This window comes from Mandrillus leucophaeus, unplaced genomic scaffold (assembly GCF_000951045.1).
Source record: "Mandrillus leucophaeus isolate KB7577 unplaced genomic scaffold, Mleu.le_1.0 Scaffold197, whole genome shotgun sequence".
Classification (NCBI taxonomy): domain Eukaryota; kingdom Metazoa; phylum Chordata; class Mammalia; order Primates; family Cercopithecidae; genus Mandrillus; species Mandrillus leucophaeus.
The window spans coordinates 1,142,746-1,169,936 of record NW_012101998.1 but is presented as its reverse complement, the minus strand read 5'-3'; positions in this window follow the sequence as shown (position 1 = coordinate 1,169,936).

Here is a 27,191-nt window from a genome sequence, read left to right as displayed (position 1 = left end):
TACCAGTCTGAGCAGTGCAGAGTAGGAAACAAACAGCTCTGTTTCTCCCTCTCCTTCCTCAACAAATGTGTTTCCCTGCAAAGCAACTTCACTATTTGTGTGTGGTTGTCAGTGCCCTCCACGGCAGCTGGCTGCAGGACAGTCTGGGGCTAACCCATAACATTCACAAGACAGCCCCGTGGATGGAGAGAATCACTCATGAACCCCAGCAATTATGATGTTTCTTTCTTTTATTCTAATAGAGTAACTCTCAATGTCTCTCCAGCTAAGTTATTTATCAAATAAAAAGTTCATATTCCATACCTAATTAGATTTCTTTGTAAGCTTTGACTGATCCATCCTATAGATCTGGTTTGTTGAGAATGCAATGACATATGAGAAGATGAAATGAAAGCGAGTTCATTTGGAGAGTTAATGCTTTAAAGTTGAAACTTCTTGGGACTGGTTCAGAGAGGGCTTCATTTCTGGGAAAGAAAAACAAAGAAAGATGAGATGGGAAGAAGCGAGAGATCATATAATTTGGTTTAATGAGGACTGTTTGGGGAGCTGTGGCTTTCAGCCATGCCTGTAAAATCCTCTTTTGACTACATCTGAGGACTACATGAGAATTTTTCTGCTAAAGATTTAGTATTTCAGTTATGTATTACTGTGTATCAAACCATCCCCACATGTAGTGCCATAAACCTGCCCCCATTTCATTGTGCTTGTGAATTCAGTGGGTCATGAGTCTGAACAGGACAGAACAGGGTGGCCTCCCGTTCTCAGTCTCTAAGGCCTCAGCTGGAAAGACTTGAGTGGTCAGGCATGATGCTGAGGGCTGGGGCTGAGTGGGGCCTTCTGAAGATGCTGTTACTCGATGCCTGGGCTTGATGGCTGGGAGGCTGGATCCTGTTGGAGTGCTGACCACAGTTCCTCCTCCTCGCCTTTTTGCCTGGTTAGGTAGCTCACAGCATGGTGGCTGGATTCTAAAAGAGTGGGCCTGTGATGGAATATTTTGTGTGTCATCTTGGGTAGGCCATAGCAGATACTTGGTCAAACACCAGCCTAGCTGTCACTGTGATGGCATTTTTAGATGAGATGAGCATTTAAATCAGTAGACTCAGAGTAAAGTCAATCAGGTTTTATCGTGTTGGGGGGCCTTGCCCAATCAGTTGAAGGTCATATAGCAAAAAGACTGAGGTGCCCTGAGGAAGAGGGAATTCTGCCTCCTGACTGTATTTGGATTCGAGTTACAGCACCAGCTGTTTCCTAGATCTGCAGCCTGACAGCCTGCTTTGCAGATGTTGGACTTGCTGGTATCCGCAATTGTGGGAATGGATTCCTTAAGGTAGATCTCTCTGTACACACAAACACACACGCACCCACACACACTCCCTATTAGTTCTGCTTAAGAAACAATAATCGATAAGGGCCCAGGAGAGAGTCTCAAGAGAGATTATTAGAGCAGATGAAGACCAAAGTGTCTAGGTCACTTCCCCAGGCTCTGTTGGTGGAGCCCAGATTTGAGGAGAGGGGAGGTAGCCTACCTCTCCAGGGGAAGAATGTCAGGAATGTGGAACCATAATTTGTAGCCTCCACACCATGAAACTACAGTGGCCCTTTGACAGCCAGGACCATACAGAGGGCAAGGGTTCCCAGTAACTGTCTAGGAGCTGGATGAAGAGCAGAGATGAAGAGCACACCTGTGCTAAGAGCCCCAGCACCACCGCACAGCCTCTGAATGCATCCTCTTAGAAGAAGCCCATTTGCACCTACATCTCCGTAGGGCCGAGTCGTCAAGGTGAACTACTGTCGCTGAGCTTTGGGAGAAACCTGTGGCACAGATCATGGGATCTCAATATCTGACACAGTAGGTAACTTGGAAGAGGGCATAGAGGCAAAACCTAACATTTTGTGGATTAGGTTGTTGGGTGGCCAAACACATGGGCGACAAGGTCCTCCCTCTGCTCCCTGTGCACCAGGTAATGCAATAAATTCTTTCATGGTCTCATTTAACCTTTGAAATAAGCATGTAAAGTAGTGTCTCAGGAATCTATTGTAGAACAAATCACTCCAACAGTCATTTCATCATCCACCCTCGTGGTCCTGGGGTAGAGTAGGCTCAGCCGGGCTTTTGCTCAGCTGTGGTCAGAAGGCAATGAGGGCAGGAGTTCTTTCCAGGCTCGCGCACTCACTGTGGATGTGCCATCTGCTGGGACCTCAGCTGGGGCTATCATCTGGAAAGCCTGCATGGAGTCTCCAGGTGGCTGCTCGGCTCCAAGCAAGAACATCCCAAGAGGGTCTAGCAGAAGCTGTGTGGCCTCTTATGACCTCACCTCAGAACCACAAAGTGTCACTTCCACGGCGTTCCGTTTGTTACCAGTGAGTCACAAAGGCCAGCCCTCATTTGGGGGAAGGAGTGTCAAAGAATTTGCAGATGTGTCTTAAAACCATCACAGGCAGCATGAATTTCTCTCACTATACAGATGAGGAAACCAAAACCTGAGAGATTGAGTTGATTGTGATGGTGCACACAGCTAGCAAGCAGCAGAAGTGAGGTGTGAAACCAGCTTAGCCAGGGTCCGAAGCCGGTGCATACAACCACCATGCCACCCTGTGTCTCTGTAAGCCAATATTTTAGCAGGGCATATACTACATAGATACATAGGAACAGAATTTGAGATTGAAAGGCATGAGAAAGAACTAATAAACTATTCCAAGAGCAGGTAAGGAATGGTCTTGTACCACTAAGAGAGGTCAGAAAAGGCTTCCCACGGCAGGTGGACTTGGCAGAGTGGGTAAGATATGGATGCGCCGAGAAGCTGGAGGGGGACAGGAACATGCGGCAGGGGTGGGCTGGGAGGCAGGTTTTTTAGGTAGAGACACTGGACATGTGGAGGCAGGAACATACCTCGTAACCCTAATAACAACCCAGCATGCATATGGTAATTCAGAGAAGAAGAAAATGAAGGAGATGTGGACTGGCACCTGATATAAAAGTGCTTAAATGCCAGGTTGAGGCCTTTTCTTTCATTTAAAGCTATGCTTCTCCAAGTGTGGTCCCTGGACCAGCAGCTGTAGCATCACCTGGGAACTTGCAAGAAATGCACATTCTTAGCCCCACCCTTGACTTATGTTTTAACAAGTGCTCTAGGGGATTCTGATACAGCCTTGAGTTTGAGACCCTCTGCTCCTAGGTATGGGGGCAGGGGACATGGGGACCCAGCAGTTTTGAGCGAGAGAGTGCAATAATCTGAGTTGCTCTTCAGCAGATCACCCTGGCTGGGGTGTGCTGGGCAGACTGGAATAAGAGAGCAAACCTTTGTCACCAAGGAAGGGTAATGCAGGGCTGAACTAGCACAGGAGGAGAGGAGGAGGGCAGGCAGGAAGGGCCCAGCACTGGGGCCCTGCAGCCTTGGTACTTGGCAATGGTGAGGAGAGAAAGTTCTTCCTCACAGCATCCCCTGTGGAGCTCACAGGCGCAGCCAGTTACTTAGAATTTCTCTAAATATTTGAACCACGTGGCCCAGGAATCTGGGTATAAACTCAGGACATAGGGGTTGAGTTCCAGGCTCAGTTTCCTATTACACAATCAAGCAACTCTCTGCATTTTGCCTCTGGGAAAGCATTGCTTGGTCAAGCATTTTCTTTCAGCCCTTCATGCTTCATTGCAAGGCCTTTTGGCTAGACTCAAGGACCACTGATTTTTCTAAGCCACCTTTGCAAAATGGGTTTAAAAATATGATCTACCACATTTGGTTGAAAATTAAGTGAGATAATTCTTCACACTGAATACTTAGCAGCCACTTTTATTATCATCCTCATTATCATTATCATTATTACTCACTCATTCATTCATCCAAGCTATATTTGCTGTGCACCCGCTATGTGCAATGCTTTGGGAACATAGTGGTGAATTATCATGACCACTCCTCTGGGTCTCTCTTTCCTTCATTGCCAGTTTACCTGTGAGATGGACAAGAACATGGGTCTTAGAACCTCATAAATTGGATTTGCGCTCTAAATTGTATAAAGCATTAACTTTATAATCTTAGAAAATTGTATCTCTAGGGCTCTTAATTTACCTGCAAATGGGATTGAAAGACTTGATTTGTGTCACATGATTGTGTAAGGATGAAATGAGAAAAGAGATGAGGAGGCATTTGGAGGATGGTAGAGGCTGTGCACCCTCAGGAAGTGCCAGAATTCCTGCTTCTCCCTTTCCCCTCCCTCCATCCTGTGTCCTCTCCTTGGCCTGTTCACTCTCGGAGCTTCCCACTCTCTCTGGTCTCTAGGCCCAACTCCACACTGTAGAGTTTCACCTTTCCCTGTCTTTGCTTCTGGGCTGCTCCCAGATGCTCTTCCAATTCAGTGAAAGCCAATTAAGTAAGCAATCAATTTGCTGAATGACTAATTCAGTGAACACACTGAATATACAGATTTGTCGACAACTTGCTTCTTTCCACTCTCTAGAGTATGTGGCAGTTCTTACTGAAAGTGATGATTGTCATAGATATTCAAGGAGTATTTCATTTGTGCTGCTGTGGGGATCATGGAGGTACCAGAGCATAGAAGACTTTTCTGATGGAGGAAAAGTCAGCAACAGAGGCCTGCCTGGAGGCTGCCTCAGAGCAGGAGGGCCAGAGGGAGCAGGAAACCATGGAGGCCACAGAACCTCAAGCCCCCAACTCCTATAGGCCTCTTAGGTTCTGCCAGTTCATCCAATATAAATCACTGGAGACTTTAATAAATACATTTTTTAAAGATCTATTCACTGATCAGCATGTGGTCTGCTGGCCTTGAGGGACTTGCTGAGGCCCAGACAGGCCCTACCAAGCGGATTTTCAGCCACTTATGAGCACACATGGCTGAGCCCTGATCTTAACAGCACAGGGATTAGCATTGTCTCTGACCGTTGCCTGCCCTTCAACTTGAATCTATACCTCAGTGCACTTACCAAGGTCCCAGCAGAGGCCACAGAGGTGAAGGGAGAGGGATTCTCTAGAATCCCAGATGTGGGATTTGGGGCCACCTGGAAGGGTCCGGCCCCTGAACGTTTTAGGTAACATCTCGCTGTATTTACTCTGTCTGAACCTTCCCCAAAGCTACCACTTTCCCCACCTGTTTCAACAATTTTTTCTTTTCTCAGCCAAGATTGAGGGTCAGAGGACTTTCTGCATTCACAAAAGTCCTCTGCATTTCTCAGCTTCCAGGCTGGGCTCTAAGCACCATGGCTCAGAGCGCCTTCATTCTCCTCTCCTTTTCTGCTTTGCATCTGTGATTGTGCTAGTTGTCCCGGACCTGTGCTTGTGAGATGTGTCAGCTGCAGTTCCACTGAGCACGCATGTGCTCACTACTGTAGCTTCTCTCCACCAGGAGTAAGATGGGGGTTCCCAGAGTAGAGGCAGCCGGAGGTCCAGGTGGGCACACCTTGGTGAGGCTGAAACTGTCACACCCTCCCCTCTTGCTCCTGTATGAGGAGGAGCAGAAAAAAGGTATGTCTAACAGAAAGGTTGACTGCTGGGGTCCAGTGATCACATCCTGCACCATGAGCTCCACGAGAGGACAACCCCTACCAAGGTGGGAGGATGGTGAAGGTCACACCTTAGGGTTTTAATTTGCCTCTGGGGAAAAAGGGCCATAGGCCAGAGGAACTTGCCTAAGACACACTCCAGGAAGGACAAAGGTGAAAGGGGCCACTCTGTGCAGCTGATCCTTTCCAAGGCAGGGTCCTGAGTGCATCAGGCCCCCAATCCACCCAGCAGAGTCATTGGCTAAATTCAAACCTGGCCATATCTCACACCTCACCAAACATTCCAGCAGCCCCTCATCCTCCACGACAATCTCCAAGCTCCCCAGTCTGGCACATACAGTCTTTAGTATCAGGATCCTATGTATGTCTCCAGCCTAACCGCCTATGTTGGTATTTCACTAAGCCGTACCCTATCTCTGTGTTTTTGCACATGCTGGGCCCCCTGAGTGAATGTCTGCCCATGCCCTCTTGTTGCAAGGGTAGCTCTTACCAAGCATTTTAGTCTGCTTGGGTTACCATAGGTAAGTACCACAGACTGGGGGCTTACACCACAGGATTTATTTTCTCATAGTTCTGGAGGCCAGAGGTCCAAGATCAGGGTGTCAGCAGGGTTTCCCCTGAGCAGATGCCATCTTCTGCCTGTGTCTTCATGTGGTCTTCCCTCTGTGGATGCCTATGTCCTAATCTTATAAGAACACCAGTGATGTTAAATTAGGGCTCACCTTAATGATCTTATTTTAACGTAAATAAGACCCTCTTTAAAGACCCTGTCTTCAAACACAGTCCCATGCTGAAGCATTGGGGGTTAGGGCTTTAACATAGGAATTCTTTTCAGGGGACATAATTCAGCCTGTAATAGGAAGTCCAAGGTAGGGGGACTGATTGCTCTGCTTTGAAGGGTCCAGGGGAGCTGACCCCAGCGCAGTCCCTGCAGCCCCAGTCTGGGTCCAGGCCCCCGTCTGGGCCTCCCTCTGTGTCTCTACCATACCCTTCAACTCACTGGTTCCTCTGAGATTCTCTGCTGATGCAGTATGAACTCTGGAGTGTAGGGGCCGTTTCCCATTCACCTTTCTACCCCAACACCTAGCATATATTAGGTGCTCATATGTGCAAAGGAACTAACACCTGTTCCCTGGGTGGTTTCTGGTCCTTCCTGTACTCATGCCCCTTGCTGGAATGCCTCTCACCCTTCCCACTTTAACTCAAAGGTTTTTTACATCAGACCCATGATAAAGGCCGAGATGTAATGCAGAAAACCATTCCAGATTCTTCCACCAGGGTTGACTGGGCTGGTTTCTCTTCCTCTGTGCACAGAGCTCTCCCCACCCGTTGTCCTCTGCCTTGGGTTTGGTTATATGGGGTAGGTTTTGCTATGAACACCTCTCATCCTCTCCAAAGATGGGAGAGCAGGAACCACCTCCAACCCATCACTAGGATGACCACACCCCCTGGGTTTTAGCCACTGCAGCTCACAAAGCCCTTCTTGGAATGCTCTCGTCCTCTCAAGAACGAAAGTGGAAATCAAGGCAGAGGAGGAAGTGAAGCCCAGAGAAGACTCACAGCCTGGGTGGGTCACACAGCAGCACAGGTCTGCGGGTGAAGCTTCAGGTTGCAAATCTGCCCGAGGCTGCTGGACTTGCCCCAGAACACGTAGCCTGCTGATGTCTGTCCCCACCTGCCTTACTCCTGTCCTACATTTTGCATCATTGAAACCCCTCACTAGCCTGGGGCTTTCTAGGGATGGGAGTCTCCAACTTCTCTGTGCTGATATAGTGTCTGGGGCACAGTCTCCATGAGACACGTCTCCAGAATTTCCTAACTGATTTTGATCACCGACTCTGTGCCCATCTGTGATGTGAAGGCGGCTGCACTTGATTTAGGAACATGAGAACTGAAGGCTCTCTGTCTGTAACTGGAGACTGCCCTGGATAGGTCTAAATTTAAGTTCTGTGCATGTATCATTTTAATAATAATAGCTAATATGTATCCTGTGCCAGGCCTTATGCAAGAGGGCTCCCCATGTATTCCAATAAACATCTTACAACCCAATGAGGCCTGCTCTCTTGTTGTATTACAGACGGGGAAACTGAGGCACGGGAGATTAGATTATGTCCTCAGACCAGCCCTCTCACTAACACCAGTAATACACTTGATGTTTGCGCTCTATTCTAGACCAGAACTTAAATGGAAAACCCCAAGCGAAGAGTTTGCAAATACACACACCTACACTATTGAGCTTCCTAAGCTAGCCTGGTGCAGGTGACCTGCATATCTGCTGGGAACTCACACAGATGCAATGCTGACCATGCAGCTCCATGGCCACTCCGGCCTCTCTGTAGCCTGTTTCTCTGACTGTTTCACTGCAGCTGTGGGGACCATGGGGTTTAGCAAGGATTTAACCCAATTGTATCCTGTGAGTCATGGACATCGCTCAGCTAATAATAACAACAGCTAACCCCTGTACAAGCACAAGACCTCACAAATCACAGAGCTCCTTTACCCAGGAGAGCCCAGTTGATCTTTCTTGTTGCCTGACCAGGGAAGTGGGTGGTTGTGATGTTTCTTGTTTTCTAGGTTATCCAAGGGCAAGACAAAGGGACAGAAGGTGGTGGCTTCTTGGCTGTGTGCCTGGAAACCTGAGGAGCCTCAGCATGGGGTGGACCCTGTGGAACCTGAGCACTGAGCTGTCTTTATTTGGGCTTTCAGAGAGAACACAGATGGGACAGATGCTGCCCCCACATTATGGGTTATTGCAAAAGGGACAGAACAGAATTCTTGCAAAAGTCTCCACAAAGACAGAGAGAGGAAAATGACAACATGCAGCGCAGAAAGGAGGCAGCACCTGCAAGTGATTGGGGCCTTCAGGGATCACTTTACGCTGGGGTTTGAAAGTAATTATCCCCAGTTTATTATTCAGAGCAGCAGCGTTTATAGCTAAGCAAGTCAGAAGAGAGCAAATCCAAGCCTCAGAGGATGGGTCACCCCTTCTGATCTTTGGCCTTCTCAACTGCACCGATGTCCAGGGTCTGAACTGTAAATTATGGCGGTGGCGACCTCTGGATTGGGCAGCTGCACCTGGGAGAAAGAAATCCACGCTAAAAGGCAGGATGCAATCTTCGGGGCTGCGAGACCCCAAAAGAAGAGCTCAGTGTCTGAATTTTTAGGGCATGGAAGGAACAGAGGAGACTCCGAGGGTTAGGTGAAAACCCTCTGTTCTGTCACGCAGACGCAGGGGCAGGGCTGGGCATGGAATCAGGAGACCTTTCTTCCATTTGGTGCTGCAAAGGACTGGGCTGGACACTCCTGGGTGTGGGGTCGACTTAGCCTTGAGCTTCTGAGCTCGGTCTCTCAGTGCGACTTGTCTCTCATCTTTCTCTCCAGCTCAGCCCTGTGACCACCTGCATAGCCAGAGTGGAAGGAGGCTTTACTTTTCCTTTCTGAAAAACGTCAGGCTTCACTGGTTTGTTTTCTTTTCTCCCCTTTCTCTTTCTCTGTTTCTTCATTTAGAACAGATCTGCATCAGGCAATTAACTCAAGGTACTCAACAAGTTGTTGATACATGTACTGCAGTAGTCTCCTCTTATCCCAGGGGCAAGCGTTCAAAGACCCCAGTGGATGCCTGAAACTGCAGATAGTGTGGAACCGGATGGACACTGTGTTTAAGCTTCTTTCATAAGAACATCAACCCCTTTCTCCAGGGCTCCACTGCATGGCGTGCTCACTCCTCACAGACCCCTTTTGCCCTTTGCCACGTGAGGCCTCCTAGACTGCATCGTCTGTGAGGAACACGTCCTTGCCAGGTGCCAAACATGCTGGCACCTTCATCTTGGCTTCCCAACCTCCAGAACTATGAGAAATAAATGTCTGTTGCCTACAAATTACCCAGTTTAAGATATCTGAGATAGCAACCTGAATGGACTGAGACAGCATCGCTTGGCTCTGTGGTGTCGTAGTGCCACTCAGATTCTCGCTCTGCAGGCACACCAGCATGTGCCCCCAGGGCTTTCTGGTTTCCTGGTATCTGAACAAAAGTTTATTTTTCTGAGTGGCATCACCTCTGGACAGAGAAGACAGGGGGTAGCCATCATCTTTCAGGGACCCTTAGCAGACATAGAGTTACTATGATTCTTTACATATATAAAGTGCTTGCAAAGCACTTTCCACCCATTATCACACCCGCTTATCCAACACTTCTTTAGGATTGGGATTATGGAATGTCAGAAGCATGGAATGAATTCCCCAGGGACAGCTGGAAAGTGGGACACAGGATCTGTGCCACCACTTTTGTCCAGAACCATATCTTCTTGCATCCTTCCTCTTCAAATTTATTTCAAGAGTAATTTTCCTCCATGGTTGATATTAGCATTAGGCTGTGTCATTTTCCCACCAATTACCCCCTCCCCATTAACCTTTTCTTCAATGATCTAGTTACGTTTTGCCTTAATCACTTATCTGTTCCTCCTGGACCTAGTTATAGTTTCTCCCTAACTTTTGGAAAATATGAAGTAGAAGAACAGACATTAGTAGAGGACTGATAAATCCCCAAAGCCAGGTGCACCTGGGACGGGGAGAAGCTCAGTGGAGTCATCATGTCTCCTTCAGTGGCTACTGCTTTCTGGGTGGACATTTGGGGGGTGTCTGGCTGGCTGTGTATGATGGATCTGCATAGCTTGTGAGCACACTTTCAGTTGCACTCCCAGATACTGGTTAGCTGTTACCATCCTGGCTCCTAGGTGCTCCTGAGATTTCTACAAAACTCTAGGCAGGCACATCAGCCTGAGAACGTGACCGCCAAGGACTGCCCTGGTCCCCTCTCTGCCTGAAAAGTCCCTTTGGCTTTTCCCTTGGTAGCACCCTGGAAGGTCACTTCACCCCGTCCCCCAGTGCCTAGGGCTACTGTGAGTGCAACAACAAGATTGAGAAGGAGCACAGGCTTCTGAATCCAAACCTCTCAGGATCTTGGGACCAGCTTCCCCATATGCCTGCTGACACATTGGGTGAACCAATTCCTGTAAAACTGGAATAATCATAATACTTACATTGAAAAAGAGTTGTGAGAATAAAAAAGATATATCTATAAAGAACTGTGTTGTGCACACAGTTATCACTAATATTAATGATATAAGACTCAAGAAATGTTTTCCCCTCCAAATATTCAAACCTTGGATCATGGGGGATGCCTGCCATGATCCCTGAGAAAAGAACAGTAATGAAAGAAATCCAAGCCACTGCTTGCTTTGAGGAAATGTATTGAAGAGAAAATAAGACATTGTTCCCATTTTTATGAATAGTTTTGTGAATAACATGGGCAATCCCTCCAAACCAATCCCTTCCACATCCTCTAAAACTAACCAGATTTTATTATTAAATATGTATGGATATTTACCATATTTGCTGGAATGTTCATTTGAGAAAATAAATACGTGAGATCCAAGGCTGTGCTTTGTCTGCCCCCACCTGCCTTACTCCTGTCCTATATTTTGCATCATTGAAACCCCTCACTGGCCTGGGGCTTTCTAGGGATGGGAGTCTCCAACTCCTCTGTGCTGATATAGTGTCTGGGACACAGTCCCCATGAGACACGTCTCCAGAATTTCCTAACTGATTTTGATCACCGGCTTTGTGCCCATCTGCACATTTTCCACATAATTTTAAAAGAATTTGAGACCGTTTACAGCCATATTTTAATTCCAATTAATGATACAGTGAGGCTAGATTTTTACATGGCATGTGGTTCTCATATGATTAATACAGGTGTGCAATCACAGCTAACATTTTCTTGAAAGACAGCAAACTAGGTCTACTTTACCCGCTGCCTTTCATAAGCTGTGTGACTTCGGGTAAGTCTTACTGTTCTGAAGTTCAATTTCATCATTGTAAAACTAAGAGCCCCTGAAAGAGTGCTCTCATGCCAGTTATTTCTACAAAATGTTATGTTAAGAATGAAATTCACTAGTTCAAATTATTGCAAAAATTTCAAATTGCTGTATTCACTCTCTTCTCTTGAGAAATGCTGTTCTTCATTTCTGCAATATATACACACATACGTGTGTGTATGCAGGTGCAGCATTCCAAATCTAAAATTTTTAAATCCAAAATATTCCAAAATCTGAAACTTTTTGAGTGCTTACATGACGCTCAAAGGAAACACTCATTAGAGCATTTCAGATTTCCGATCTGCTGATTTGAGATGTTTGACCACTACAGTGCAACTATTCCAAAATCTGAAAAAATCTGAAATCTAAAACACTTCTGGTTCCAAGCATTTCAAATAAGGGATGCTCAACTTATATCAATATCTGTATCTATCTGTATCTATATGCCATGGTTTGAATATGTCCCTAAAATTTCATGTGTTGAAAATTTAATTGCCTTTGCAACAGTATTAAGAGGTGGGGTCTTTAAGAGGAGATTAGGCCCTGATGGCTCTGCCCTCATGAATGAATTAATGCTATTATCATAAGAGTGGGCTAGTTGTGGCAGGAGTGGGCTCTTGATAAAAGAATGAGTTTGGCCCAGATTTTTTTCCCTTGTGTGTGCTCTCTAGCCATGTGAACCCTTCCACCATGGAATGACACAACATGAAGTCCCTCATCAGATGTGACCCCTTGATCTTGGACTTCCCAGCCTTCAGAACTATGAACCAAATAAACTTTTGTTATTTATAAATTAACTACTTTGTAGTATTCTGTTATAGCAGTAGAAAATAGACCAAGAAAATATATGTGAATAGACAAATGTAATTGGAAAGACATTGATCAAGAGCATAACTCCAGGGTAACCTTGAACCAGCCTGGTGAGCCCTGACTTACATATGTATGGGTTTTCCATCAAAAGATATGATCCTCAATTACTGGTAACGTGACATGAAGCAAATGACTTAGCCTCTCTGAGCCTGTAATCCAGGTGCTTTATCTTCATCTTTCTCTGTATCTGTGTCCCAGTTTACACTTCCTTATTTTACAAGGCCAGGGCACAAAGATTGTTCATTTCTTCCTTTGCACAGCTGGATAAGGCCAGCACAACTTGCTTTCTGTGGAGAATTTCACTTTCCTTTTTTGTCAAATGGTTTTGCATTTTTGCATCAATTGATAGGATCATGTGGCTTTTCTTATTTAGTCTGCATTATGGTGGATTACACTGATTGACTTTCAAATGTTGAACTAGCCTTGCACAAATAAAATAAATTCCACTTAGTCATGGCTTACAATTCTTTTTATACATTACAGAGTTCACTTTGTGAATATTTTGTTTAGGATTTTTGCATAAAAGTTCGTGAGATGTATTGGTCTGTAGATTTTTATTATTATTATTTTATTTTGGTACTGTCTTTGGTTTGTATCAATACAATACTAGCTTTACAAAATGAATTAGGATGTGCTGTCTCCTCTGAACTAATTGTGGAAAAATGATGTTAATTTGTCTTTAAATGTCAGGTAGAATTCTCCTGGGAATCTATCTGGTTCTGGACATTTTTGTTTTTTTCACCCGAGACAGAGTCTTTCTCTTCCAGGTTGGAATGCAGTGATGCGACCTTGGCTCACTGCAACCTCTGCCTCCCGGGGTCAAGCAATTCTCCTGCCTCAGCCTCTCGAGTAGCTGGGATTACAGGTGCCTGCCACCACATCAGGCTAATTTTTGTATTTTTAGTAGAGACGGAGTTTCACCATGTTGGCCAGGCTGGTCTCCAACTCCTGATCTCATGATCTGCCAGCCTTCACCTCCCAAAGTGCCTGAATTACAGGTGTGAGCCACAGCGCCCAGCCTCTGGGAGCTTTTAAATTACAAATTCCACTCCTTTTATGGTTATAGGACAATTGAGGTTGTCTATTTCATCCTTATTGAATTTTTCTGGTTGGTGATCTTTGAGTAATAGTTCTATTTTCCTAAGTTAAAGTATAAAGTTGTTCATAGCATTTTCTTCTTATCTTTTTAAATGACTGCAGAATCTGTAGTTGTATCCCCTATTTCATTCCTGACATTATGTGTGTTCTTTCTCTCTCTGCTTTTTAAATTTTTTATTTTGTCAGCCTTTGTATTAGTCCATTTTCATACTGCTATGAAGAAATACCTGAGACTGGGTAATTTACTTAAAAAAAAAGAAAAAAGAAAAGAGGTTTAATGAACTCCAGTTCCACATGGCTGGGGAGGCCTCACAATCATGACAGAAGGTGAAGGAGAAACAAAGGTGCATCTTACATGGCAGCAGGCAAGAGAGCATGTGCAGGGGAGCTACACTTTATAAAACCACAGAGCTCATAAGACTTATTTACTAAGTACAGGAAAAACCCACCCCTATGATTCAGTTGCCTCCCACAGGGTCTCTCCCATGACACATAGGGATTATGGGAGCTGCAGTTTAAGCTACGATTTGGGTGGGGACACAGCCAAACCATATCAGCCTTGCTAGAGGTCTAATTGTATTAATTTTTTTTTTTTGAAGAACCAGCTTTTTGCTTCATTGATTTTTTTTCTATTGCTTTCCTGTTTACTATTTTGTGAATTTCTGCTCTTTATTATTTTCTTTTACTTGCCTGCTTTGGGTTTACTTTGTTCTTTTTTCTCCCAGTTTCTTGATATAGGAGCTTAAAGTATTAATTTGAGATTTCTCTGATTTTCCAAACTAATAAATTAGGGCTATAAATTTCCCCTTTAGCACTGTATCAACTGCACTTCATGTATTTTGATGTGTTGTATTTTCATTTTATTTATTTTTAATTTCTTTTAAGACTTCCTCATCATCTTATGGGTTATTTACAATTGTGTTGTTTAATTTGCAAATCGTTGGAGATTTTTCTGTTGTTCCATTATTGATGTCTATTTTAATTACATTATGGTCAAATACCATATTCAGTATGATTCTTATTATTTTAAATATATCAAGGCTTGTTTTATGACCTAGAATATGCTCTATCTTGGTAAATGCTTTATGGATGCTTGAAAAGAATGTGTATTCTGTTGGCATTGACTGGAGTGCTCTGTAAATGCCAGGCAGTTCCTCTTTCTTGGTGTTCTTCAGTTCTTCTAATTACTGAGAGTGAGGGTGTTGAAATTTTTAATTATAATTGTGGATTTGTCTATTTCTTCTTTCCGTCCCATCAGTTTTTATTCATGTTTTTTAAAGCTTTGTTTTTTGGCAGATACATAATTAGGATCATCATGGCTTCCTAGGGGATCAATCTTTCTATCATTATGTGATCTCATTTTTGTCTCTAGTTACTTTTTTCTTTCTTATCAGGTCTACTTTACCTGATATTAATGTATGTACTTCTACTTTGTAAAAATTATGTTATAATAGTATATCTTCTTCCATCCTTTCACTTTCAACCTACCTAGATTACTCCCTGGCTATGAAATCTGTATGTCATTTCATTTTATGTGTCTTGCAGACAGAATACTTTTTACCATGTTTTTAAATCCACTTTGTCAATTTCTAACTTTTAATTGGTGTTCTTAGATCATTTACATTTAAGGTGTACTTAGATCACTGGTATACTCAGATAATTTACATTTTTTGGCACATTAGGGCTTACATCTGCCATTTTGTGGTTTTTTGTTGGTTTCTTCTCTTTCTTATTCCTGTGTTTCTCTTCTTATTTTTCTGTGAGTTACTTGAACATTTTTTAGGATCTCATCTTGATTTATTTGTAGTAACTTCCTTTTTTTGAATTGAGAGACGCTCCCAACTAAATGTTATTATGTTTTATTGTGGGAAAGGCTCACTACAGGAACTGTGTGTGACTCTTACAAAAAACACAGTACCCAGGACCCAGGCTTCTTTGGGGTAGAGCACCCATAACCAAGTACAGGACCCTCTCCACCCTTCACATAAGGAAGCTTTGACGGATCTCAGCACCCACATCAGTGGAGCAGTAGGTAGCATTGTCACCAGGACCAACCATCTGGCTCTGAGAAAGCATATCTCAAATTTATCATAGGAAGGAATCCTGAGAGGGAAGACAGAACTTTCCATGGTTTGCAGGATGGGTGCTCAAAATTTAGCCCTATAAACCTGGAGTGGCCTTCCTTTGTACCTCATGCTGGTGAAAACATACATCAACAGAAATGTCAGCGCTGTCTCTTCCTTACCCAGAATTATCTGTCTAACTGTGGCCCTCCTCACAGTGATCTATTGAATCCAGATTATCTGCCTTACTTGGCAGAGAAGAATGGAGACAACCTTCACCATCCTCTATGCCCCAAGTGAGATGCAAATACATGGCCATAAGTCCTGTAGCAAGCATTTCCCCCAAGATGTTTAGACCTTTCAGACACTCAACCTCATTAGTCCTTGAGGTAAAGATCAAAGTCTTTGTCTGTTATAAGTGGAAAGATTAAGGAAAGGGTACTTGCCCAAGGTCACATGCTAAGCCAATAGGTGAATTAGTAAACTCACTCCTTGGATCTATGAGTTAATTGGCCGTGCTAGCTGATATCTGCAATGCTACATATTTCTGATGCTTAGTTTATAGTCTAACTGGACTTCTGCCTTCTCAGAAAGAAGTGTACAGTCTGGTTCAGGGAGACCTGGTTCAGTCAGGGCTCACTTAGCAAAATACATAATGACAAGGGTAACATGTAATAATAACAGCTCACCTAATCCTGAGGTTTTTGGAACTCTCACTGGATTTGTTCATTCATTAATTTCTGCATTCATTAAGTAATCTCTGTCAAAAGCCACTAGAGCCCAGCGGTGCTCAGAGTCAGGTGCTGCAGAGGGGAAGGTGTCAGGTTGGTGAGAGAGGCAGCCAAGTAAACAAACACAGATGCAGGGATAAGTGCTATGGGAAAGGGAGCTACAAGGAGCCAGGAGACAGGAAAAAATGGGCTGAAGGAAACTTTTGAGAAGTGGCAGACCTTTATTTAGAAATTTGGCAGGCAGCCAAGGGGACAAAAGCTATTCTAAGCAGATAATGTTCCAGATAGAAAGGAGGGACAGCAAGTGCAAAGACATGACTTAGCACTAACTAATGGTACATCCATGAAAGACAAGGAACTCGGTGTGGCTGGAGACCTGGAAGGCAAGTGTAGATTTATGGGAAATCAGATCAAGGAGAGAATCTGGGGCCAGATTGAAGGAGGCCTTCAACATCTGCCACCTCCACCGCAGTGTACCATGGTAGGAAGAGCACGGGGATTGGAGTCAGATGATCTAGTTTTAATAGGGATGCTGCCTTGTTTATGGGATTCCTTGCTTTCCCCACTCCCAGCCACCCAAACAGTTGTCCGAGGTGCCTAAGGCATTAAGCAAAGAATGGATTTACAAAGCCGTAAAAATACCAACTCAATGTCCTCTAATGGTTTGTGTATGTGTCTGGATTTAACATCAGCTGAGTGGAGCTTGAAGCCACTTTGTTCTGGTTATAGAATCTAGTGAAGCTTAAGAAACTGGCTGGAGACCAGGCCTGCGGAATAATTGTTTGCCAACATATGCTTTCAAGGTACCTGGAGCCGCTGCCTTCGGCAGTTAGACTTTCCACTTCTCCCTTGCAAGTGTTTTGGGAGCATGTTATCCAGGGGCACTGCTCAGTGTCAGAAAAGTCGACACACAGATCCCAGGACAGGTTAATTGTGTCCACTCACAGTGCCGCATTCACATACTCTTCCTAAACTCTCCCCTGCAAGAGAAGCTCCAGGGATCATTGTCAGTCAAGATTGATGCCTTTTCTCTTCTCCTTCTCCTTCTCCTTTTTCTTATTCCTTTTTATTTCCTCCAGAGAAGATGATTTATTGAGTACAGTAGCCAAAATTGGAAAACATCTAATACCTTGTCTATTAAACCAGAACCAATGGACTTACCACTCCGTTTAGAAAGCTGTCTACACCTAGGCCTAGTAACAGCTGTGTTGACAGTCCTGGGATGAATGAGGAAAATGTTACAGAGATTGAAAATGTGTGACTAAGTGACTCAATTCTTTGATGCTTTACTCTCAAAGGAGGACTGCTTGGAAAACTTTGATGTTTCTAGAGCTAAACTGCCTAGGGTGTCATGGTTTTTCAGGTTTATCTAAGTACAGCTGTTTGATGAACACACTTCACATCTAAAAATACACACACTGCACCAACACACACATACACCACAAAACACGTGCATGCAACTTCATATTTCCAGAGAGCCATTGTGAGTGCTACCACTACATGCCTCCTGCTGGAGTAGAGGAGTGGGGTAGGTCGGCATTATAACAGCTCTGATCACATAGCTTGGCATATGATATGCCAAGTGCTCTGATGACTAATTCTCTCAGTAACCCTTCCACGAAGGCATGGTCCTTTCACTCACAGGTGAGAAAACAGAGGCTCAGTGGAGCTCGGGTACCGGCTCAAAGTTCCACGGTGACTCACTCTAGGTTTGTCTGGCTGTCATGCCTGTGTGTTCTCTGTGGCAAACCAGACTGTCCTTCGAAGACAACGGTGTCAAAGAAAAATATGAAGTCTTATTTCCACAGATAGGCATAGTCATCTCCTCTCAGCTGACTCTGAAGGCCTCCCTCAGTCTGTTCCCAGATTCTCTCCTTGATCTAATTTCCCAAAATAAATTCATTCATTTATTTAATGAATTTACGTATGCTGGTCCACTACATGCTAAGCACTGCTCATTTAGAGAAGCTTATCACAGCCTACACCAAACATACTGGAACGCGACTCCAGCTGCAGGTTTTGTTTCATTTATGTCTCACATATTGAGAAACAGAGATTATTCTATAAGCCAGGTAATCAAAAGAATAGGAAATGAGTGATATCTGCAGGTGTCACTTCAATGATTTCAACGGGGACATCCCTCTTGGCTCTTCAGCAGATTTCTTAGGTTCTCATGGCTATTCTAACCAATCACCACAAACTTGGTGGCTTGAAACAGGAAAAGTTTATGCTCTCACACTTCTGGAGGTCAGAAGGCAGAAATGAAGGTGTCGGGTGAGTCACACTCCCTCCAGTGCTTCTAAGGGAGGATCCTTCCTTTCTTCACCCAGCTGCTGGTGGCTGTGGCAAATCTTGGTCTTCTCACCTTGTGGGAACAGAATCCCCACCTCCGTCTCACATAGCCTCTTCCCCTGTGTCTGTCTCTCTGTTCTCTTTCTTTGCTTTTCCCTTCCCCTCTTTCTTTCTCTCTCTCTCTCTCTTTCTCTCTCTCTGTCTCCTTATGGGGCCTCACTCTGTCACGCAAGCTGGAGTACAGTGGTAGGATCACAGCTCACTGTGCAGCCTCCACCTCCAGGGCTCAAGCAATCCTCCCACCTCAGCCTTCTGAGTGGTTGGGACCACAGGCTTGCACGATCATGCCATGGTAATTTTATATTTTTTACGGAGGCAGAGTCTCCCTATGTTGCCCAGGCTGGTCTCAAACTCCTGAGCTCAAGCAATGTTCCAGCTTTGGTTTCCCAAAGTGTTGGGAGGTGTGAGCCACTGCATCTGGCCTCTTTTTCTTATAAGGACACAAGTCATTGAATTTACCAGGATTAGGATACCTAATATAGTATGACCTCACTTTAACCTTACTGATTACACTGGAAAGACCCTATTTCCAAGTACATTCTGAAGTTCCAAGTGGACATAAGTTTTGGGGGCATTACTCAACCCATACAGTAGGAAAACAACAGGGAACACCTACCTTGGCCTCTCACCAACCTCTTTCCTTTCACCACCACTGTTGCCCACTGTGTGCGCTGCTACCCACTGTTCTCACCCTCAACCTCCTATCCCAACAAAAATCTCTGCTAGAAAGTCCCTGGAATCACTTTTGCCCCATGAATCAAAGCCCTCAGGTAAGTCTTCTTTCTTCAGACTGGATACCCAAGACAATGGACCCAGTTCTCTGAGACTCTTCCTTAGCTGGGAGAGAAAGTAAGAGGGTGGGCAAGCCTGAGCAGCCAGACCAGCCTGGGACTGATGTTCAGCTACACCACCAAGTAACCCGATCTTAGGAAAGTCATTTAAGTTCTTCAAACCAGAGGTTCCTCATCCATGTAATGGATGATGTGTAAATTATAGGGTTATTGAGAGGATTAAGTTAGGCAATAATTTAATGTTATTAAATGGTAGTTAGTAGTAGTAAACTGGAAGAAGTACAAGAATTTGGGGCTACGCCAGGGAAAGGTATGACCTAGATGTAAAGAAGTGGAAACTTCTTCCCACATTCAGATTGCTGCAGAAAATTGTAGGGTCTTCTACCAACTGGACCTAGAAGACCCATTTTGCCTGGAACAACAGCTTGAGAAATAGACCTGAAGAACTCTGAAGGCTTAGCAACACCGTCGCTGTCCATGAATACTACTTCTCTGGCACTTCATGGTTTCACTTCCAACTATCTACGAACTCTTCTTTCACTACCTGTCTGCTTTCCTGGAGAAAGTAAAACAGTGAATAAGAACAGTAAAATTAAATGACTAGCTTAAAGAAATCTGAAAAGGACAAGGAAAGCAGATAACAGTCATTATAAAGTTATAACAGTAAAAACAATGTGGTTGATACAGTAAAAGATAGGTTGATAACAAGACTGTTAGGGTTTGAATGTTTGTGCCCTCCAAAACTCATGTTGAAACTTCATCCCTGATGTGGCAGTATCGAAAGGCAGGACCTTCAAGCGGTGACAGGGTCATGAGGGCACCCCCATGATTGGATTAATCCTTTCATGGGTTAGTGGATTAATGGATTGATAGGTTATCATGGGAATGGGGCTGTGGCAGCTTTCTAAAAAGAAGAAGAGAGCCTCAAGCTAGTGGGCTCAGTCCTGGAATCTATTAGAGCAAAAGTGAACCCTAATGTAAACTGTGGACTCTGGTGATAATGGCATGTAATGTAGGCTCATCGGTGGTAACAAATGCACCACTGTGGTGGGGGATGTTGATAATGGGGGGCTGTGCACGTGTGAAGCAGAGGATATACGAGGAAATCTCTGTACCTTTCAATTTTGCTGTGAACCTAAAACTGCTCTCAAAAAATGAAGTCTAAAAATTCCCTGTTATACGTATGTAAATGTTTTATTATGTATTAACTAATATGTATGATGCACCTCATAATCCATAAAGGCACCAGGGTTGGGAGGAGGCAGGATTTTTCCTTGAATATCTGCCTTGCAGTATGTTATCTGATGGAAATTAGTCTAGTAACTGAAAGCAGTCTTAATAAGGTGGATTTAAACCATGCTTTGCGCAAAGGTGCCACAATGGTGAGGGCAGAGGCAAACTGAGGTCTGGGCACATGATCGGCTATGCTAGAAGGTAGGCATGCAGCCCTGTGACCCCTGCTCTTGATTCAGCAAGACTGGCCCCACTTTTCTCTGCTTGGAAGCCCCGCAGTGCTTCTGTTGGATAGGGCTCAGGGGCTGAGCTTCTAGGATAGTCTATATCCACTTATGACAAAGTTTAGCCTCTGAATCTGAACAATTTACTCTCTGTCATCTGAGGCAAACAGAAAAGCTAGCATGACCACGGAGCCTCCTCTTGAAAATGTTAGGGTTACCAGCATCAAGGTAACCTGTTTAGGGCCTAGGGCTCCATATCTCACTTGTGGTGACAGAAGGGAAGCATGCCATCCACAAGAGAAGCTCCACCCAGGGACAACTGCGTGATCCTAATGGTAACGACATCCACATTGCTATGGTGGTAGAGTTTAAGTAGACTCTAACGTTGTATAAACGGGAGCCCTGCTCGCCCACACGATGAGCTCACCAGACATACATATGGCATCCAGTCATCACGTTGAAATCTGATTTCTTCCCTTCCTCAGGCAACCAGAACCAAATCCCCTTAGGAAAGGGAGCAGAAATTTCAGCCTTTACACAGGGTAGAGTTTAGTGACACTGACAAATACTTTATTTTTAATGACATCGCTGGAATAACATTCCAAAATATTTTCATCTGCCCCCTGCACATAAAGAAACTATATGCATTCATTAACAGTCACTTTCCATTCCCACCCCAAACACCACCACCCCTTGCAACCAGTAATCTATTTTGTGTCTCTATGGATTTCTCTGTTCTGGACGTCTTATGTAAAATGGACCATATATATATGGCCCTTTGTGTCTGGCTTTGTCACTTCTTTCACATGTTTTTAAGATTCATCTGTGCTCTAGCACATATCAGTACTTCATTCTTTTTCATTGCCAAGTAATATTCAATAGTATGGGTATATCACATTTTGTTTATCCATGTATCAGTTGATGGAACACTTAGGTTGTTTAAATTTTGGGGTATTTTGAACAATTCTGCTATAAACATTCACGTACAAGTTTTTATGTGGACATATTTTTAAGTTATCTTGGTTACACATCCAGTGGAATTGCTGGATCATATGGTAATCCTACTTTAACCTAATAAGAAGCTGCCAAATTGTTTTCCAAAACCCCTGCACCATTTTACATTCCCACCAACAGTGCATGAGGATTTCAGTTTCTCCACATCCTTGCCAACACTTGTTCTTATCTCTCCTTCTTATTATAGTTGTCCTTGTAGGCATGAAGTGGTTTTGATTTGCACTGACCTAACGAAGTTGAGGATCTTCTCATGTGCTCATTGACCATTGTTTATATTTGGAGTGATGGCTATTTAAATCCTTCACCTATTTTTTAAATCAGGTTATTTGTCTGGATACTAGACTCTTATCAAATATATTATACACAAATATTTTCTCCCATGTGAGCTATATTTTCATTTGCTTGATAACGTCTTGTGATGCACGTTTTTAATTTTTATGAAGTTCAACTTGTCTGATTGTGTGTGTGTGTGTGTGTGTGTGTGTGTGTTTGGTGTAATATCTTAAAATGCAAGGCCATGAAGATATACTTTATTTTTTTCCTATGAGAATTTTATAGTCTTAGTTCTTACATTTAAGTCTTTGATCCACTTGGAGCTAATTTTTTATATTGTGTGTGAGAGAGAGGTCCAACTTCATTCTTTTGCACGTGGATATCCAGTTGTCTCAGCACCATTTGTTGAGAGGATTATGCAGTTCTCATTTAATGATCTTGACACCCTCATCAAAAATCAGTTGGTCAGAAATGTGAGGGTTTATGTATGGAGTCTCATTTCTAGTCCATTGATCTCTTTGACTGTCCTTACCCAAGCATCACACTTTTGCGATTGTCATAGCTTTGTAGTAAGTTTTAAATTAAGAAGTGTGAGTCCTCCACATTTTGTTCTTTTGCAAGACTGTTTTAACTATTTAGGATCTCCTTGCAATTCTATGTAAATGTGAGAGCCAGTGTGTCTATTTCTGCAAAAGAGGAGGTTGGGAATTTGATAGGAGCTGCATTTGAACTGTAGATTAATGTGGGAAGTATTGCCGTTTTAACAATGTTAACTCATTTTATCCATGAATGTGGGATGTGCTTCCACCTATTTAGTCTTTTATTTTTTATTTTTGAAAAGGAGTCTTTCTCTAGCACCGAGGCTGGAGTGCAGTGTCGTGCTCTCAGCTCACTGCAACCTCCACCTCCCGGGTTCAAGTGATTCTCCTCCTCAGCCTCCCAAGTAGCTGGGATTACAGGCACATGTTACCACTCCCAGCTGGTATTTTTAGTAGACACGGGGTTTTACCGTGTTGACGAGGCTGGTCTCAAACTCCTGACCTCAGGTGGTCTACCTGCCTTGGCCTCCCAAAGTACTAGAATTACTGGTATGAACCACCATGCCCAGCCCTTACTTAGGTTTTATTAAATGTATTTCAATGATATCTTGCAGTTTTTGGTGTAAAAGTCTGGTATTTCTTTTGTTAAATTTATTCCTAAGTATGCTATTCTTTTTCATGATATTATAAATGGAATTGTTTAGTTTCACTTTCAGATTGTTCATCGTTAGTATATAGAAATACACAACAGACCCCTTTGTCTGTAGGGGATGCTTTCCAAGACCCCCAGTGCATGTCTGAAACCACAGATAGTACTGAAGCCTATGTTTTCTCCTATCCATACATACCTATAATTTTGATTTATGAATTAGGCACAGTAAGAGATTAGCATAATTAACATAATAAAATAGAACAATTATAACAATATACAGTAATAAAAGTTATGTGAATGTAGTCTCTCTGTCTCTCAAAATATCTTGTTGGATTGTACTCACTTATTTTCTGACTGTAGTTGACGTTGGATAACTGAAACCACAGAAAGCAAAACTGTGGATAAGGAAGGGCTACTATCATAAATGTGCGTACACTGATTTTGTATCCAGAAACCTTTCTGAACTCATTTGTAATAGTTTTAATGCTTTCTCACTGGACTCCTTTGGAGTTTTTAAACACAAGATTGTGGCATCTGCAAATGTAGTTTGAATTCTCCCTTCCCATCTGGCTCCCTTTTTTTTCTTTTTCTTGCCTAATTGCCACCCTGCTAGAATCTCCAGTACGATGTCAAATAGAAGTGACAAGTACAGACATCCCGGTATTGTTCCTGATCTTAGAGGGAAAACATCCAGTATTTCACCAGTAAGATGGTACCGTGGGTTTTCTGTAAGTGCCATTTATCAAGTTGCATGGTTGACATTTTATGTGATTCTTACTACCAGTCAGTTTCATTTGCCAGCTCTCACATACCTCGAGAGCTGTTTGAAGCTATATTGGCATCATCAAAGTTGCAGAGGCCAATTTCCCCCCATTATCTCCATATAATATATTTAAACCTAAATAGTGATATCTTAGCACGTAATAGACTAACAGACAAGTATGTTCTCTTCAGTACATTCTGGTGTATCTGAAATAGTTTAGGTCAGATATCAGAAAAGCTACCACTTTATTTGTCTGAAAAAAGCATTGTGCCTGCTTTCGCCTTAATTTCCCCCTCTATAACATGGGGGGAAACTGCATCTGCTTTTACTTTCTAACCAGATACATGAATATCAAATAAGAATAATGGATGCAAAAATTGGCAACCGGTAGAGTGCTGTGCATATCAGAGAATGGATGATGTTGATGAAGATGCATCAGGTAGAAAATACAGAGATCCATTTTGCTTTCTGCAGCCAAATGGGCTGCAGTTGTACTCCAGATCTCTGACTTTCACATTCTGGGTGCAAAAAAAGTGCATGTGATCAATTTCTCCATGAACTGAAACAGGACTTTGGGCAAGAAAACAGATGCCTAGAATGGGCAATGTGCTCTGGGGCAGAAGAGAGTATAATACAATATAAGACAATAATAATACAATAGCAGAAGATGGAGGAGAGGGACCCACAGGTCTACGTCCCTTCACAAGTGCAAGGAGAAAAGCAATATTCCTCACAGCCTCAAGAAGCCCCTGCCCCCTTGAGCAGGGCTAGGCACAGCAGCTTCCACTGCAGCATGCAGTTAAGCCACATCTTGAAAATGGAAACACTTTTTCTTTGCCACAGAGCAACACAGGGTGCCTGGCTCAGGGCATAGAGAAAGAGATGGAGAAAGCCAGCAGCTAGCCCCTCCCAGCCAGGGTCACCCGTTGCTGATCAGCCTGGCAAGGCTGAAGTTCACCAGAGGTTTTATTAAACACAGTCTTTACTGGAATAAAACTCTTTCTTCAGAGTGATTATCCACGATGACACCCAAATGTAACATTTTCTACTCGGTGATTTGATGATGAAATGATAAACTCGAGTTATAACTAAAAAAATATTTTAAAGAGAAAATCTGGAAGTTGCTGGGGCACATCACTGCAATTACCATGCTCACAGCTGCCTCATTTAAAAAAAATAGAGCCCGAGGGCTTCTGAAGATGATAACCGAAAGTAAAGTAGCCATAGGTCTTGGCACAAAACAGCCAAAAGCTTCAGAAAATAGAGAAGCAGCTGGCTTTTCCTTGAGGCCACACCAGGCTGCACCAGGACTGGGCCAGCAGTGTGCCTTGTGTCAGAATCAGGGATGAGGGCACCGGTGGGATGTATGATGGGTCTTGGATGATATTCTCACCCCGGGCCTAGTCAAATACAGCTCGAAGTAAAGCACTGCTCTGTGTCTGTGAGTGTGTAGCGGAGCAGCTCCCCAAATGTATTCTGTTGACCTCTGCAACTGACTTGGTGGAGCAATCTCGCTACAGAGTAGATGTCGTTTAGCAAAACACCTTGAAATGTTAAAGATGAGGCTTTCTGAGGTGATGTTTGGAAAGAGAAAACCGAAGGTATAACTCAAACACATTGAGAAATAAAAAGAAACCTGGGTGTGGGGAGGCCAAAGATGAGCATGGAGGTGTTTGAGAGCAGGGGAGAAGGAGGGGAGAGCTACTCGGCCCACTTAGAAATGTGTTCAATTTGAAATTCCCAGAGGCATAGCGTAGCTGACTTCTTTGAAATGGTAGCTTGTATAGATTCAAGTTTACTTCCTGACTGCATGCTGCAAGCATTTCACTGCCTCCCAGTCTCCCAAACCTTTGAGCAGCTAGACCTCTACTTCCTTTCGAGGTGGCGGTCAGAAGGTAGGGGAGAGTAGAGCCACTTTGTAAGGGCCATGGTTCCGAGAAGCAGAGTCCAAAGATCAGGTTAGAGGTCCTGAAGGGGCCTGTACTCACCAGCAGCAAAGTGAGTTGCGCTGACACAAAGAGACCAGGCCTGGTGGGAGGGGCTGAGGGGGGTGGGAGGGTCCAGGGCTGGTGGGAGGGGCAGAGGATCCTGGGAGGAGCCAGGGGTCGTGGGAGGAGCTAGGGGTGGTGAGAGGGGCTAGGGCTGGGGGCTGGTGGGAGGGGCAAGGATGGTGGGCAGAGTCAGAGGCGGTGGGAGGGGCTGAGGCTGGTGGAGGAGACAGGGCAGGTAGGAAGGGCCGAGGATGGTGGGAAGGGGTGGTAGGAAGGGCGGAGGATAGTGGGAGGAGTCAGGGCTAGTGGGAGGGACCAAGGCTTGTGGGAGGAGTCAGGGATGGTGGGAAAGACCCAGTGCCTAGGGACTAGCCAAGAGTAGTTGCTTTTGTTTGTTTTTCCTAAAGAGTAGTTTTAAGACCAGCCATGTCTCAACACTGGAGGAAAGTGGTCGGGAGGAAGTGGACGGGACGGGGAAGACCTACAGAAGTGTCCTCCATTCCTTGGTGTCATTATAGCAATGAAGAGGAAAAGAGTGATTCAAAGACCGGGAAGCTGGGAAAATTAGTAGTGCTAGTTGTTCGTGGCTGAGGGACTGCAGGCAGTGTTGATATTGCTATAACTTTCAAGGCAGCAAAAATTGAATGTGAACCCTACTCTGCCACCTGTGAGCTAGGTGATATCTCTTTACCTCAGAAATGGAGTTAAGAACAATGATATTGCTGGTAATCACACCGCTCTTTCACTCCCAAGAGGGAAAAGTTGCCTTCCTGCTTCAGCATGGCCACCAGACATGAAGAGATCCAAGGGTCTGACCAGTGAGGCTCCTGACTGAGGGAGCCCCAGGGGTCTCTGCAGTTCTTTCTTCCTAAACTGCTGCCCTCCCTAAAGGCCACAAGTGCCTCTGTCAGCCCACAGTTGCCAGGGAGCCCCTTCTCGGCTAGGTACGGGTGCAGACCAGGATGTCAAGAAGGGATTCGTGCTGGACTCCAGCACCAACAGAGGGCAACATGTTTAGAAACATAGGAAGCCAATGGTGGAGTAGATACAGGAGCCCCATGCTTGTAAGGAAAAGAACAGAGAAGAATGATTATGTACTGAAACGAGTGAAAGGTGGTTCTGGGTTATAACCTGGACTCTCATCATTCCCTAATTTTATGGTGTCAGGATTGAGCAAAGCCATTCATTCACTAGAATGTAGGAATTACA